This window comes from Typopeltis vanoorti, chromosome 10, assembly GCF_054136105.1.
Source record: "Typopeltis vanoorti isolate ZY-2024b chromosome 10, IOZ_Tvanoo_1.0, whole genome shotgun sequence".
In the NCBI taxonomy this organism is placed as follows: domain Eukaryota; kingdom Metazoa; phylum Arthropoda; class Arachnida; order Uropygi; family Thelyphonidae; genus Typopeltis; species Typopeltis vanoorti.
Window position 1 is genome coordinate 69295729 of NC_143558.1, and position 14792 is coordinate 69310520.

Consider the following 14792-nt stretch of genomic DNA (forward strand, 5'->3'; position numbering starts at 1 on the left):
TTATATGTTGGGTTTCGTGAGCGGGTGCACTGTCCTGCAAAAGCAACATGCTTCTGTTCAGTTTCCCATGGTGTTTTTCCTTCAGATATGTTGAATAAACTGATGCTGTAACAGTTTCACCTTTTTTGAGGTGCTTGGTAAGGATTACACTCCATATCCCAAAAGACAATGGCAAGAACCTTCCCTGCTGACTTTTGTGTTTGGAACTTCTTTGGCCTTGGAGAACCTTTGTATCTCCACTCCAGCGACTGTTGATAGTGATGAAGCCATGTTTCATCAACAGTCACAATACAAGCCAAAAAATTTGCACTTGATTTTTCAAAATGACCCAAAATTCCTTGAGATGACAGCACACATTCTCGCTTTTGGTCAGCATTCAAACATTTGGGGACCCACTTCGCTGAGAGCTTCTGCATGTTCCCCAACTTGTTCCATGGATATCCCCAGAGTCTTTGTAATGTTTTTGGCTAGTATTTGTCTATCATCTAGGGTCATGGCATGCACTGCATCAATATTTTCAGGTGTGCTCCAGTACTGCTTATTGGCTCTTTGCAGGTAGCCACCATCTCTGGTGGCCATTCCCCAATCCGCAACCTGGGGACCCATCCGGTGGCATGCAGCTTTGCCTCTGAGGGAAAGACCCCAGACTTGGCATCTATCAATATCCTGTATGATCTTCTCAGAGGTTTGTACGTCTCAGTCATATCTCTCTCTCTCTTAATCCTGTCTGCTAATGTCTTCTTCTTCTTTGAGTGCCATCTCCTATCGGAGGTCGGCGACCACCTTGGCAAATTTTGAGCGATTCTCAGCTATTCTGAGCAGTCTCTCAGAGTTCATACCAGTCCACTGTCTGATATTTGCCAGCCAAGATTTTCTTCGTCTTCCTTGTCCTCTTCTTCCATTTATCTTCCCTTTTATAATGTCTGTTAATGTCTACAGTTCACAAATTTGAAATGTCTTCATAATCTGTATTCCACAATTCTGATATCATCTTTTGCATTCACTCCATTGTAACAGCATCACTAAAGAAGCCAGGAGACAAGATCAGATTTGTGCACAAAAGTTGAAGTGGAGTCATATGAAGAGGCCTTGCAAAGAGTCAAAAATGACTTCCTTATCTTTATATGTCAGCATTTTAATTATCCTCTGAGTTGTATTTGCAGTCTTTGTATTTGCTATATGGCCCTGAATTTCAACTTCTTATATACTAAAACTCCAAGATCCCTTGCTTGGTTGGTCAGTTTCTTCTGTGTAATTCCATCATCATCATCATCAAATTCCTGCCATATACCCTCAATACAGGGGTATACAGGATATGATACTAGTACATGAAAAATTTACATCATTACTAACTTCTTATCTACAGTTTTTCTCCAAATCAGTCTGTTACTTGTCAAGACTCCAACAGTATCATCAGATCTTATATTTCTATCATCTAAGGCACTTTGTACAATATCAATCCACCTATATCTTGGTCTTCCTCTGGGTCGTTTTCCTGCCAACCTGGCAGAGAACACTTGTTTTGCTAATCTTTCCTCTCCCATTATGTTTAAGTGACCATACCAGCTGAGTTTAGCTCTGCTAATGCATTCCTGGATGCTGACAATGTCAAGTTCTTTCCTAATATCCTCGTTTTTAATATGATATTGCCATTGATGCCCTCTGTTCATGCCCCTAATCTTTCTCAGGACTCTCATATCTGCGGTCTCTAGTCTGGTCAAGTGTTTTACTTTTGACCCAGCTCTCAGATCCATAAGTTAAAACTGGTTTGAACACTGTCTTCTACACAGCTAATTTAGTGTTTTGGCTAATTTCTCTCTTATTCCATATGAATTAATTCAATTGACTTCCTACCATATCAGCTTTGTTGATTCTGTTGTCTGTTTCCATATTTAATTTGCCATCTTCACTAAAAATCGTGCCTAAGTAGCTGAAATGTTTTACTTGTTCCACAGGTTCTCCATTCACAATGCAGTTAACATTTTCAATGATTCTGCCTATTTTCATTGTCTTTGTCTTTTTATTGCTGACCTTCATACCATATCTATTGCAACAGTTATTCAATTTAGTCAGAGAATCTTGCAGACTTGTAGCGGATTTATTTAGAAGTATAACATCGTCTGCATAAAGCAAAGAGCTGACATTAACATCTCCAATTTTGGTTTCAGGTTTAATACCACTTTCCTTCATAATGTGATCCATATAGATAATGAATAACAGAGGGGTTAATGTACATCCTTGTCTCACACCAGATTTAACATTAAACCATCTTCCTGTACTTCCTTCAATTCTAACTGCTGACTTAAAACTCAAATAAAGCCTAAGTATTGCTTGATATAATGTTCCATTGACACCACATAACTGTAGTGTATTGAATAGCTTCTCTCTTGGCACCTTGTCATATGCCTTTTCCAGATCGACAAAACTTAAACATAGATCTTTATTATATTCCCATGCTTTCTCCACTATTTGTTGTAAAGTGAAGATCTGATCCTGACAGCCTCTATTTGGCCTGAATCCAGCTTTTCTTCCACAATTCTTTTCAACTGTTTCTCAAGTATACTTGCATAAATCTTGCCAGGAACACTCAGTAGGGAAATACCTCTGTAGTTCTCACATTCAGTTTTATTTCCCTTTTTATATATGGGTACTATGAGAACTCTGCTCCAATCATCAGGAATTTGTCCCTCTGTCCAGGCTTTCTGAACTATGCAGTGCAGCCACCGTAAGACTTTTATACCACCACCATACTTCAGCATTTCTGGTCGAATATCATCTACTCCTGCTGCCTTTTCGACATTTCAAGCCTTTGATGGCTTTTTTTACTTATGGATATGTATTCCTGACTGTATGCCTGTTGATTGTCTTTTACCACTGTGCTATCACTGCTTGTTTCATTTAGCTGTTTTTCAAAGTAATTACTCCATACTTCAAGGATATCTTTTTCTCCCGTTTTCATGTCACCTTTATCATCTCTAACTCCTTTTATAGCACTCTTTCCTCCATTCCTAAGCTTCTTCAACAACCTCCAAAATATTTTGCTGCCTTCTTGATATTTATTTTCTATATTCTTGCCAAAGTACTCCCATGACTTTTGTTTAGCTAGTTTTACACAGTGTTTAGCATTCTTGCATTTGTCTCTGTATTCTCTAAGAGAACAAGCTGACTTATCTACCAGAAACTTTTGATATGTTTTCTTCTTTTTCTTCACTGCCTCGTTAACTTCCTGTGTCCACCATGGAGTTCTAATTTTTGTATCCTTGCAGACAACCTCACCACATGCCTTTCTTGCTGAATTAATCAGGGTTTTCTTCAACGTTTGCTTGCTGTTCTCAAACTCTTTCATTTTTTCTTCAATAATCTTTGTGTATTTTAGTCCACAGTTCACATCTGAGAGCTGGTCAACTTTTATTCTCTTTAAAACTTTCTTACATGTTATTCTTTTCAATATGAAATTCAATTTTATCATGCTCAAGACTAAATAGTGATCACTTTAAATTTCAAATCCTCCTTACACTCTTGTGTCCTGCTCCAGGGAAAAAACATCACTATCAACAATAACATAGTCAATGAGACTTTTCTTATTCCTCGCCTCTTCTCTCCATGTGAATTTGTGCACATTTTTGTGTTGGAACATGGTGTTAGTAATAACCAGTCCATGTCCTGAGCAGAAATCCAACAGATATTTGCCATTATTATTAGCTTTGCTCTTTTCTCCAAATTTTCCCAAAATATTTTTGTATGTCTCACAATCATTTCCTACTCTGCTATTTAGATACCCAACAAGGACCAACTTTTCGTTTTTCATTGTGTCAGTTGCTTTCTCTAAAGCATTAAAAAATTCCTCCACTTCTACCTTAGTAGAACTTTCTGTGGAACCATAGGCACAAATAAGTCTCATTGTCCAGTTCCCTATTCTCATATTTGCCCACATCACTCTACTTGAGACTGCCTGCCATTCCAGAAGATTAGCCTCGTATTTAGTGTTGAATACTATGGCTACTCCTTCTTTTCCTTAATTGTTATTGCCTGAATATAACATTTTGTATTTATTGCTCAGAATGATCTCACCAGTTTTTGTCTTTTTTGTCTCAGTCACCCCTATTATGTCGATCTGGTACTTATCTAATTCCTCAGCTAGCTCCATTTCTTTGCCATTCAGGCTTCTTATGTTGATAGTACCGATCTTTTTAATTCTGGTGATATTGAGTTGGGGGTGTGTTTTAGGATTTGTTCCAGTAGCTGACTTTTCGCTGTTCGCTCTGGTTCCCTGGCAAAAACAATGGGCCTTGTATAACCAAGTGATACCCCAGCCGGCATGAAAGTTTGTCATGTTGTACCATCATTTTGTATTTTGGTTTAAGCCAATAAGAATACAATTTGGTCGGCTAAATCCCAAATTGCCAGCCCATCCTCTTTCGTTCAGTGTCCAGATAGATACCCAACAGGGTGCACCATGAGAAGGTGAGGATTGGACATTAGGTCAGAAGCCCTGGTCAGTTCTCCGCATCCTTTAAAGGCTATGTGGAGTCTTCTCTCAGTTATATAGCTTATATAGCTACATAATTCCACCAATATAATATTTCACTGGATTATTTATTTATTTCATATGGGATCTTCTCCCTCTCCCCATCCCTTGCAGGTTGAGCCCTCCTAATGAAGGATTAAGTATGTATTTATGACTGTAGATCTATGTGTGTTCGCGAGGCCAGTTGCCTGTTCTGTGTGACGAAAAAAACTCAAGTTTCTTTGTGAAAAAAACCTCTACCTCCGTATGAGACCAGCTAACTCGCCTTCCTTTAACCAAAAGAGAATACAAGCAAATAGCCATATTTCTGTTGAATTCTTTCCATTGTCATTAATGTAAAGATTGAATAACAGTGGATCAAGGACTGATTCCTGGTTTACTCCACTGTTTCCTTAGATCTTTTAGCCTCATCCCTCATACACCAATTTTTGAAATCTCTGTCAGCCATCCTTTTTCCTTTTATCCAAACTAGTAGTTATAATCCTATTCCATATTCTCTAACTTATGCACCATCCTTTCCTGCTAAATTTTGTCAAAAGCTTTAGCAAAGTCTAAAAGTAGCATGGTATATTCATTCCCCTTGTCTAACTCATCCATCACATTATTATAAAATGCAAGCAAGTTATGTAAACATGACATTCCCTTAGTAAACCTGTGCTGTTCTATTGCAAAGTACAGATTCTCTGTGAACTCATTTCTGTATGCAAGCCCTAATCAACTTTTCCAAAATTTTCACCAATCCAGAGATGATGATAAGTCGATAGTTGGATGCATCCATCTTTGTTCCACTCTTGTGCAACGGGATACATTCTTTCTACTCCTGTGGAATCTTCCCTGTTCTGAGACTCAAATTATATGACCTTGTCAATATAATGAATAGCCACTTCAGCTGTACACTCTTTTAGCATCTATGCTGATATTCCATCAGTCCCTATCATCAATTAATATTCAGTTTATGTAACATCTCTAGTATTTCCTCCTCATACACCTGAGTTTCTTCCTCCAGACAAGCAGCATTTAGCTCACTGTTGCATTTCAGCAAAATGAGCACTCATTAGTTGAACAATCTCTTCTATATCTGCTGCCTGCATGTCATCCACATTGATGAGAGTTATTCTTTCTTTTACTTGCAACATAATGATAGAGAGAGAGAGAGAGAGATTGAATAAGGATAGAATTAATTACCACTCTTACTACAAAAGTCATTAAGGCTGATATATAACCTGCTGTAATTCCATTTGTAGGAAACTTTGAGCTCTGACTTTTATTTAGCAGAGGTATGCAATAGGACAGGGAATGGGGGGAGGGATTGAACTATTAAATCCAATTAGTGAAAGAAAGAACTAAAGTACTTTAAGAATAGCAAAAATGCCCATATAAAAGGCTATTATTTTTCTTTTCTTCCTCAGAAAATACATTGCAAGTGACTGTTTAATTTATTTCAACCATGTTTGGAATGTAGTCATTTTCATTTCATACATGTTTTAAAGGCCTGAGATTTTTTAGCAAAATTGGACCAGAATGCTGCAGATGTGTCTGCTAGCAGCATTGATCAACTGATTACAACAAATGAATATAAACAATTCTTCAGTTGTTTATGATTCCTAAAAATTTGAGCGCTGTTGATTAAAATGGAGAGGAACACCTCCTTTGCAGCCACCTCTATACGTTGCATTGCCCCCATCAATTTCTCAGCATACTGATTCAGCTGGATATTTGAATTCAATTAGAACAAAAGTAGAGGTAGCTGTAAGACAAGAAATAAAAAAGAAACTGCTCTCTTTCATTAAGTGCTTGATTCAAATTGTAATGCAAGTGTGTCACATGGAGTTTGAGGTCTTTTTATGTAAAAAAATTAATGATATTTCATAAAAGAAAACCATCTCATAAAACGCTGCCAATTTCATAGAAAATAGGAGGTTGATATGACTGTTGATATTAACTTGCCCAACAAAAATTAACTGCTTATATTTTAAAGATGGAAATTATTTTATTATTATCTAGCCAGTTTGGACAAGCAGATAGCATATCTACTTGCCAGCTAACAGGATATTCAAACCCCATGTTGATATGAACGTTTGTGAAAGCCTTCAGTTCGTAAGTGATTTTCATTGGCAAGAGCGAGACCACCATCCTCTTATTTTAGACTTCAAGTGCCTGTAAAATATTTGATTTCTCTAAATTTATTTTCAAATATGCTAAGCTCATTTTAAGTAGTTTAAGAACCAAAAATCATTTAAACGACACCCGAACATTTTATTACTTTTTTTATTATATTATTTCATTACCTTAATAACAGTCACATACCGCAACTCAACATCACTGGAGTTAAAGATCGGTACTATCAACATAAGAAGCCTGAATGGCAAAGAAATGAAGCTAGCTGAGGAATTAGATAAGTACCAGATCGACATAATAGGGGTGACTGAAACAAAAAAGACAAAAACTGGTGAGATCTTTCAGAGCAATAAATACAAAATGTTATATTCAGGCAATGACAATCAAGGAAAAGGAGTAGCCATAGTATTCAACACTAAATACGGGGCTAATCTTCTTGAATGGCAGGCAATATCAAGCAGCGTGATGTGGACAGATATCAGAATAGTCAACTAGACCATGAGATTTATTTGTGCCTATGGTCCCACAGAAGGTTCTCCTAAAGTAAAAGTGGAGGAATTTTTGAGGCTTTAGAAAAAGCAACTGACACAATGAAAAAGGAAAAGTTGGTCCTTGTTGGGGATCTAAATAGCAGAGTAGGAAATGATTGTGAGACATAAAAAATATTTTGGGAAAATTTGGAGAAAACAGCAAAACTAATAATGATGGCAAATACCTGTTTATTTTTCTTCTCAGGACATGCACAGGTTATTATCAACACCATGGTAAAACATAAAAATGTGCACAAATTCACATGGAGAGAAGAGGCAAGGAATACGAAAAGTCTCATTGACTATGTTATTGTTGATAGTGATGAGGATATCATTGAATTTCATATTGAAAAGAATAGCATGTAAGAAAGTTTTAAAGCGAATAAAAGTTGAGCAACTCTCAGATGTGAACTGTAGACTAAAATACACAAAGATTATTGAAGGAAAAATGAAAGAGTGTGAGAACAGGAATCAAACCATGTAGATTCAGTGGCATGCCTTGAAGAAAGCCCTTATTGATTCAGCTAGAGAGGCATGTGGTGAAGTCTGCAAGGATAGAAAAACTAGAACTCCATGGTGAACACAGGAAGTTAAAGAGGCAGTAAAGGAAAAGAAGAAAACATATCAAAAGTTCCTGGCAAATAAGTCAGCTTGTGCTCTTAAAGAATACAAAGACATATGCAAGAATGCTAAACACTGTGTAAAACTAGCTAAACAAAAGTCATGGGAGTACTTTGGCAAGAACTTAGAAAAGAAATATCAAGAAGGTGGCAAAATATTCTGGAGGTTGTTGAAGAAGCTTAGGAATGGAGGAAAGAGTGCTGTTAAAGGAGTTAGATATTATAAAGGTGACATGAAAATGGGAGAAAAAGATATCCTTGAAGTATGGAGTAATTACTTTGAAAAACAGCTAAATGAAACAAGCAGTGATAGCACAGTGGTAAAAGACAATCAACAGGCATACAGTCAGGAATACATATCCATACTTGAAGTAGAAAAAGTCATCAAAGGCTTGAAATGTGGAAAGGCAGGAGTAGATGATATTCGACCAGAAATGCTGAAGTATGGTGGTATAAAAGTCTTACAGTGGCTGCACTGCATAGTTCAGAAAGCCTGGACAGAGGGACGAATTCCCGATGATTGGAGTAGAGCTCTCATAGTACCCATATATAAAAAGGGAAATAAAACTGAATGTGAGAATTACTGAGGTATTTTCCTACTGAGTGTTCCTGGCAAGATCTATGCAAGTATACTTCAGAAACAGTTGAGAAGAATTGTGGAAGAAAAGCTGGATTGAGGCCAAATAGAGGTTGTCAGAATCAGATCTTCACTTTACGACAAATAGTGGAGAAATCATGGGAATATAACAAAGATCTGTATTTAAGTTTTGTCGATTTGGAAAAGGCATATGACAAAGTGCCAAGAGAGAAGCTATTCAATACGCTACAGTTATATGGTGTCAATGGGGCATTATATCAAGCAATACTTGGTCTTTATTTGAGTTGTAAGTCAGCAGTTAGAATTGATGGAAGTACAGGAAGATGGTTTAATGTTAAATCTGGTGTGAGACAAGGATGTACATTATCCCCTCTGTTATTCATTATCTATATGGATCATATTTGAAGGAAAGTGGTATTAAACATGATATCAAATTGGAGATGTTAATGTCAGCTCTTTGTCTTATGCGGATGATGTTATACTTCTAAACAAATCTGCTACAAGTCTGCAAGATTCTCTGACTAAATTGAATAGCTGTTGTAATAGATATGGTATGAAGGTCAGCAATAAAAAGACAATGAAAATAGGCAGAATCATTGAAAATGTCAACTGTGTTGTGAATGGAGAACCTGTGGAACAAGTAAAACATTTCAGCTATTTAGGCACGATTTTTACTGAAGATGGTAAATTAAATATAGAAATAGACAACAGAATCAGCAAAGCTGGTATGGTGGGAAGTCAATTGAATAAATTCATATGGAATAAGAGAGAAATCAGTCGGAACACTAAATTAGCTGTGTACAAGACAGTGTTCAAACCAGTTTTAACTTATGGATCTGAGAGCTGGGTCAGAAGTAAAACACTTGACCAAAGACTAGAGACTTCAGAAATGGGAGTGCTGAGAAAGATTATAGGCGTGAACAGATGGTATTAATGGCAATATCATATTAAAAACGAGGATATTAGGAAAGAACTTGACATTGTCAGCATCCAGGAATGCATTAGCAGAGCTAATCTCAGGTGGAGTGGTTGCTTAAACAGAATGGGCAAAGAAAGATTAGCAAAACAAGTTTTCTCTGCCAGGTTGGCAGGAAAACGACCCAGAGGAAGACCAAGATATAGGTGGATTGATATTGTACAAAGTGCCTTAGACGATATCAATATAAGATCTGATAATGTTGCAGTCTTGATAAGTAACAGACTTATTTGGAGGAAAATTGTAGATAGGAAGTTAGTAATGATGTAATTTTTTTCATGTAGTACTGTCATATCCTGTACACCCCTTGAGGGTACATTGCAGGAATTTGATGATGAATAACAGTCACCCCTTGATTATAATCTGTGTTAAAAATATAAAGTATAGTTGTCATATTACAAGCAAATAACAATTAAGGATTACTTATGTTAAACCAATTTTTTTATTTAGCACATTCATGCCAAACTGGGATGAATTGTCTCGCACTTCCTTTTGATATATCGTTGGACACACCACAAATCAGTGCACGTGTTTTGGGGGGGAGAGAATGTGTTTGTTTCAGGACGTCTTAGGAATCAATAACCAAGGGTAATCCTTTATATTTAAATCACTAAAAGGTGTATATATGGGATCCAAGATTTGAGACATGAACCATGTGAAAATGGTCGGCACATTTAGAAGGGGGGGGGGAAATAAAATAGTTGTAATTAGAAATACTTTCATTGGAAGTAAGTGAATTACTTCAGTAGCTGCACTCTATTATAGCAGATGCCACTATAATCAACTACAGAAAAGTAACTCCCTAGTCTAATTCCCATAGAATAAATACTATTTTAAGCTCACTATTACAAAAAAGTTGAAAACCTTTGCTGTAGTGAATTTCCTAACAGAATCAGGAGACAAAGGAAATGGTGGAAATTTAAGAAAAGCTGATCACGAGAAATAGAACAAAGAGAATGGTGAGAAATCATATATTCATTTAAGAGAACATGAAGGAGTGGCAGGAACCATATACAGGCAGTTCCCGCCTTTACGAATAAATTGGTTCCTCGTTACCATTTGTAAAGCGTGAGTTTATTTGCCTTAGAAATAACTAAAAGCGAAAGTTACGTTTGCAAGAAGGAATATATAAAATATCAAATGAATATTAAATGATAAGAAAATACTTTACTGGCCAAAGATTTACATATTTAAAAAATAACATAAGAAAAATTTTAAATTAAAAAAGATTCTTTGAAAAAAAATTAGCTCATTTCTACATCACTGGATGAATCAGCAGCCGTTGAGGTATTAGGAGAATATTAGGAAGCTTCAGTGCATCTTTTTTTTTTTTTTTTTTTTTTTTTTTTTTTTTTTTTTTTTTTTCCCTAAGAAGGCCTCTAGTGTCATCTGCTTTGTTGACTTTTGCTTCTTTTCATTTAAAATAGCTCGATAGCAAGCAGAAGCATTATTAATTTCACAGGTAAATTTACTAAATTGTTCAGTCTGAATCTTGTAATTCAAAGATTGCTTGAGCTTTTTTGAGAAGTTGAAATGCTTCTTCCAGGCCTTTTAAAGTGAAAAACTGAGTTGGAGCTTTATATTCATTATCTTCTTTGTTTCTTTCTTGTTCATCTAATTCAATGAGATCATTGGGTGATAGTTCCATAGTGTGAGATTGAATCAGTTCATTAACATGACCTTCCAAAACTTCCATTTGCAACTGGTTAGCTATACCTAAGATCACTTGAGTTTCAGAATTCATAATCTTTGTTGGGTCGTCAAAGCCTTTGAAATTATCATTAAACTGAGGACAAATGCCATACTTCTTTCATAGTTTTTTCAGAAACTTTATGCCAGGCGCTCTGCGTTACCCGAATTGCATCTGAAATGTTGAATCTCTTTCAAAACTCTGATAGAAAAGTTGATATATCACTTGCTTCTATTAACATTTCAAAAGTCTCTTTGAGATGACGTGCTTTAAATGTCTCAATAATTTCATATTTTTTCTCTAACGTAATTGCTTTTCTTTGTTTCTTTTGCTCATTTTCTGGTTTTGCACTGATGCTTCTTTTTGACATTGTTGGAAAAGTGAAAGAGCTATAGTTAAAAATAAAAAAATCAAGTGTAACTGAAGAAAACCATGAATAACACACACTCGCGTCGCTGAGGCTTGTTCTAACTGATCGTTACATTACATGCTGCATAATTCCCCATACACACTCCTAATCCTTCACCGTGCACAGTTTAAAATAAAAATTCTTAAGTGAGAACTACCTGTGCGTGTGTATACACACAAAATGACAACATGAAAAAAAAAAGTATAAATGAAAACAGTAATAGAAGACATGAAATCAATCATAAAAATCTAGAATTAATGTTTAAATTTCAAAAGATAACATTAGCTTAAATTAATGTAACTTACCTGAAATCTTCATAATTAAACTAATGCAAATATGTGCAGACTGTAAAAATTTTAAGTTTTTGCAATTAAAATCGAAAATTTAGATCAAATACTCAAAAATTCCAAATAAAAAATTTCTAATTTCTTTGATTGTATAGATAAAAAGTCTTTCAAACACAAAATGAATTGCCTTCCAAAACAAATTTCATAACTTTTACTTTAAAGAAATGCTGCATATTGTGCAACATTTCTTTAATTTACAATTCTAAGAAGATACTCTCAACTTATGTAAGTTGTACATCATTGGATCTCTGTTTATTTAGGAAGGTGACATTCACATCATCTTTGTCTACTATTTCTTCCTCACCTCAGGCAGACTAATATCATTACTTCTGTTTCCTTCCTCCTTGTAATTATAGATGACTAAGTTGACTAACTGTTGTTCAGATTATTTTTGATATTAATGATAGACTGCACATATTTAGTTTATTATTAAGATTTCAGATAAGTGACATTAATTTAAGATAATGTAACGTTTTGAAATTTAAACAATTAGTTCTGGATTTTCATTTTTATAATTTGATACACTTCTAGTTCTTTCCTTTTGTATCTCATTATTGCTTGCATTTGTACTTTTTTGTGTTGTTATTTTGTGTGCTTTATATATGATTGCTGCCAGTCTTTGTTTTGTCATCGGTATATGATGTCCTATGATTTCTTTTATTATATTTCTCATGATTTTTTTAATGTTCCATGATTTCTTTTGTATTATTTCCTGTGATTTCTGTTATTTTTCATGATCTCCTTTGTTATGTATTTCTTTGAGTGTGTTTATATTGTTTTATGTGGCCTGTGATTTCTTTTACTTACTTACTTATCCTCTTCACTCCCTGCAGTAGCATAGGGCCTCAATCAATGCTTTCCATCAGGCTCTGTTTTCTGCCTCTCTCTTAAGTTCACTCCAGGATCTCCCCATCTGCTTTATCTCCTTTATTGGGATTTCTGATAGTATGTGCAATCCATTTCTTTTTTTTTTTTTCTGTTGCGATACTGGTTTGGTTTGTTCTTTTTCATCATTCATCATGCCATGTTTGAAATTTTATCTGGCCAGTATATTCCCAATATTTTTCTTAGACATTTATTTATATATACCTGTAGTTTGTTTGTATTTTCCTTAGTTAATTTCCAGGTTTCTGATCCACATAGTAGAATAGTTTTAACATTAGTGTTGAAAAGCCTTATTTTAGATTTTAAGTTTAATTCTTTACTTTTTCATATGTTTTTCATTGTATTGAAGATACTTTGAGCTTTTTGTATTCTGTTTTTTATACCTTCTTCTGTTCCTACTGTGATACTTGCTACTGATCCTGGGTAGTGTATCTGTTCCAGTGATTCTTCTGTTATTTTAAAAGTTAGATTTTGTTTAGTTTATCATTGTTATTTTTATTATTTTTTTAATTTCATTATGTCTTTTTCCTGTTTATTTTTAAGCCACATTTAGAGGCTTCATGGTTTGAGTTATCTTTTTTGCATATGTAGGTGCTTTTAAGCTATCAGGTATATGTTGTCAGCAAAATCTACTACTGAGAAAATCACAAACTGATAAACTACTGATATTAGGTCAATGAAAGTGACTCGAGATTTAAGTTTCTTCTGGAAGCCTGCTTCAATCTGTGTTGTCAGGGCCAGGACCTGATCACAGCAACTTCTTCCAGGCCTGAAGACAGCTTGTTCATTCTTTCAAAGAGCTGAAAGGTGGAGCAAAACAAGGAGATAGGTCGTAGATTTTTGACATTATTTGGATCTTTCCCTGGTTTGGGCACAGCAATTATTTTGGCTTCCCGCCACAGTTTTGGTAGTTTTTCAGTTGTTATAATTTTTGAGAAAAGGGTTGCCAGCCATGTTTGACTTCATTGGCTGAGATGTTTTAGAAACTTGGGGAGGATACCATCTACTCCTGCAGCCTTGCCATTCTTGGCTGCAGCTTTAAGGCTTCCTGTACTTCTTCCAGAGATCCTGCACATAAAAGTTCAGGAAGCTCGGGGCCCATGTAGCAACCATGATAAATAAAGTCTGAAATGAAAACATCCTTGTATAGTGAAAAACATCCCCTCTCCCACAACACCATACTACACAGATGCATGCAAAACAAAGAAGTTTTTATTGTATCACTAAATATAATACAGAGACAGTTAGTGTTCTATATTTAGTGATAATTAGGGACATTCAGAATGAAAATGACCATGTATAGTGAAAAGCACTCTCTCTTCTCATAGACACAAACAAAACCAGGTAAAAGTTGTATTCTGATGCTGAATACAAGTTTTATTCTGATGCTAGTATCTAGCTAAATAAAATGCCTTACCAACATATGTCAAATTTTCATACCTGCAATGCAAATTTTTGAAAGGAAAAAAAATACACACACAATCCCCGCCCACCCATGGGTGTGTGGAAAGTTGTGTGTGTTACATGATACTTGAATTATGGCAAACAATTCAAGTGCCAACACACAATTGTGGCAAATTGTGCATATATAACATGGTACTTGAATTGTAGCAAACCTTGCATAAGATTGCATTTTTGAGTGAGGAAAAACCTGTTATGCTGGATGTAATTTTTCAACGTGTGTGTGTGTTTGTTTGTGTGCATGAATCCCCATTTTTGAAACCATTAAAAATTGCAAATTTGTTCATGCAGTTTGTGACTTTTAATGTGTACTGTTGTTGCAAGGTTATTTTTGTCCTTATGTGATCAATTATAAATTTTTCCAGGTATGTATCACTGAACTTTGTTCTTAAGAACTGCATTGGAATAAGTTCTTTATTGTGAATTAAATTCCAGACCTGAATTATGCTTTAAACACTGCTTAAAAGAAATTTTACTTCCTTGAATCAAAATTACAAATTTTGTATCGTCTTAAAGGTGAGGAAAAGGTATGATGCATTTGAAAAAAGTTTAAATGAAGTAGCAATCTGGACCAGAAAGAAAAATGAACAGAAAATTAGAACTTTTGCTGTGGGTGCTATTGCTATTTTT

The 14792-nt window shown here is 35.2% G+C and overlaps 1 protein-coding gene across 4 annotated transcripts in view; it reads left to right on the top strand.

The window, feature by feature from the left end:
- LOC150102490 (G patch domain-containing protein 2) overlaps nucleotides 1-14792 on the top strand; it is a 193287-nt gene that overhangs the window by 68386 nt on the left and 110109 nt on the right. The gene's annotated exons all lie outside the window — the stretch shown is intronic.